Raw genomic sequence first — 2,959 nt, 5'->3', positions numbered from 1 at the left:
AAAAACGAAAAAAAAAAAAAATATATATATATATATATATATATACACATAATATATATATTTCTATATTATATATATGTTGAAGTGTCCACTTAAAAGCCACATGGATGGAGCAAAACAATCTTAGTCGAATTCTACAGCAGGCCTAGGTCCAGCTCTCGCCACACGCCACAGGCCGGCCCAGTGCCGTCATCATCCCCAAAACTTTTTATTCCTCTTCCCAAAGCTAACGAGCCCAGCTACAAATTCGGGCCCAACTCTCAAAGCCCATCCTCACTCGGCTCCAAGCCTTCATCTCTGCGTGTCTCTCTCCTCCCTCTCAAAGCATAGCTGAGAAGAGAAAACAAAGGCATGGCGGTGGTGAGTCGCAGAGAGAAACCGCAGTCTCTCAGAAAATCGAAGGTCGGCGCCGCCATAGCAATTGGAGTCATTCTCGGCTGCGTCTTCGCCCTCTGCTTCCCCAGTGGCTTCCTTTCCACTTCCAAGCTCGAGAGCGCCTTCCCCTCTTTATCCTCCTCTGCGTCCAATTTGATCTCCTCTGACGTGTTTGCTACCCTGGAAAAGCAGCTTAATTTACCCGGAAAGCCCGTTAAAATGTACCTATACGATCTCCCAAAGCGGTTCACTTACGGAGTCATCGAGCATCATTCGCTGGCTCGCGGTGGCCGGCCCGACGACGACGTTTCGAAGCTCAAGTACCCGGGTCACCAGCACATGGGTGAGCGGTACCTGTTCCGGGACCTGCTCAAACCCGAATCGGAACGGGTCGGTTCGCCCGTTGAGAGGGTATTGGATCCGGAAGAGGCAGACTTGTTCTACGTGCCGTTCTTCTCGTCATTGAGCCTGATTGTTAACCCGGCGCGACCGGCTTCCCGGTCGGAGAAGCCGTTGTACAGCAACGAGGAGAATCAGGTGGCCTTTATTGAGTGGCTGGAATCGCAGGAGTACTGGAAGAGGAACAATGGCCGAGACCATGTGATCATGGCAAGACCCCAATGCTCTGTACAAAGTGATTGACAAAGTAAAAAATTGTGTACTGCTTGTTTGCGATTTTGGGCGGTTGAACGAGGACCAAGGATCGCTTGTGAAGGACGTGATCGTGCCTTACACTCACCGCATCAACACTTACACGGGCGACAAATGGGAACTCACTGCTACCTGTGCTCAGTGGCTGTGCTCCTTGCCTGTGCTCAATGGTGATGGTGGAGCTTCTTCCTCTGTCTCCTCACGCTGCCAACAAACCTCAAGCTCCTCACTCCGACCACCATGATCAAAATCAACGAAGAGCTTCATTGACCGCTGTCAAACGACTAGCCGGTCTTCAAACTCGACGCCTTACACTCTGCCTCAAGCTCTGGCTGTTTCTGCACCTCCGCCATGGCTGCTGCCTTTGAATGTGATCAACAAAACCAAAGTTTGTCAACTCACACCCAAAGACCTCATCCGTCTGCTTGCCTCTGCTGCTGCCTTTGAATGTGATTGACAAAATCAAAGTTTGTCAACTCACACCCAAAGATCTCCTCCGTCTTCTCTCGAACTCGGCCTGGGTTTTCACCCACAAACTCAGCCTTGCAGATCACCATATAAAGAAAAAAAAATGATGGAATCTGGATGAACAGCACCATCCAAAAAAAAAAAAATATATATATATATATATATATATATAATAATAATAAAAACAATGATGATGCTTCTGGAACCATGTGCAAAAAGAAAAAAAATATATATATATATAATAAAAAGAAAGAAAAAAACAATGATGGTGCTTCTGGCACCATCTGAAATATATATATATATATATATATATAAATGAATGGTGGATCAGTGCCACCGAAAGCAAAGAAAGGTAAAAAATAAAATAAAATAAAATAAAATAAAAAAGGAATGATGATGGACGGTGATGTATATGTTTTATCTATATTTAGCACAATACACTGAATAAAATAAAGCATGTCCATTAATCTCCAAGAAATTACAAGTGCGTACAAAAAATAAAAAAAATAAAAAAAAAAATGGAGCTTTCACAAAGGTTGTTCACGTGAAGCCCCACTACGTGGCAAAACTCCAGAAGCGGGAGGCATCAAAGATAGAGCATTCGAGGCCTCAATACTTGGCCAAACGCTGGAAGACCCAGGAAAAATGTGCCTCTGGAGGAAAGACGAAAACCTTTGACGGTCACTTTGAATCCGACCTTCAGACTCTTGCAACTCATCAAGCTTCCTCTTCATGCCCGTCGAATAGTTGTTTGCAAGCACGTGCAAACTTCTATTCTCATACTTCAACTGCTTGATCTTTTGCTTGAGACTTTCCACCTCTGCCATCAACGATTCAACCTGACGGGAGCGAGCAAGTAGGCGTTGGCTCATGTTGGACACAGAGCCTGCACACTGAACGCTGAGAGCGAGGGACTCTTGAACGGCCAACTCATCGGACCGTCCTGAAAGCAGCCTACTATCCTTAGGAGTGAGGAGGTTTCTAGCTACTATCGTAGCTGTTGTTGCATCCGTCATCATGGAGTCTTCACCTGAAAGAGGACCGTTAGAAGATAAAAAAAAAGGGCGCCATACATTACCTTGAAGGGGTGCAACTGGATCACTGCTGAGACTCAAATCTAAGCAAAGGTTCGATGAGTTAGTCATTTTTCAAAGGTGTTCAGAGAGAAGGGGTGGATGGAGTTAATTCTCAAAAGGCCGGAGACGATTTTCAAGAATGGGCAATCTTCAGAGTGTGTATGTTGGGGTGATCGATACCTCTATAAAAAGCCAAGCGACACGACCACCGATTCAAAAATCCGGATTTTCCTGCGTGAAGTTCGGCGACGCGTTCGCGGCTTTTCAGAAAACGCGTTCAACTTTGTCAAAAGATATTTGACAAAGTCGAAAACACGTGGAGGCCATCATCGCAACTACACGTCTTTAGCCGACAAGCACAAAGTTCGGCGACGCTTTCTCTGCTTTTC

The 2,959-nt window shown here is 45.5% G+C and overlaps 1 pseudogene; it reads left to right on the top strand.

Moving 5' to 3' along the window:
* The first annotated feature begins 351 nt into the window (after positions 1–351).
* Positions 352–1,270, top strand: LOC137732920 (probable arabinosyltransferase ARAD1; annotated as a pseudogene).
* Positions 1,271–2,959: the final 1,689 nt, after the last annotated feature.

The sequence above is a fragment of the Pyrus communis genome, chromosome 4 (genome assembly GCF_963583255.1).
Source record: "Pyrus communis chromosome 4, drPyrComm1.1, whole genome shotgun sequence".
Classification (NCBI taxonomy): domain Eukaryota; kingdom Viridiplantae; phylum Streptophyta; class Magnoliopsida; order Rosales; family Rosaceae; genus Pyrus; species Pyrus communis.
The sequence above is the reverse complement of the archived record's forward strand: the minus strand, read 5'-3'. Positions and strand labels throughout refer to the sequence as shown.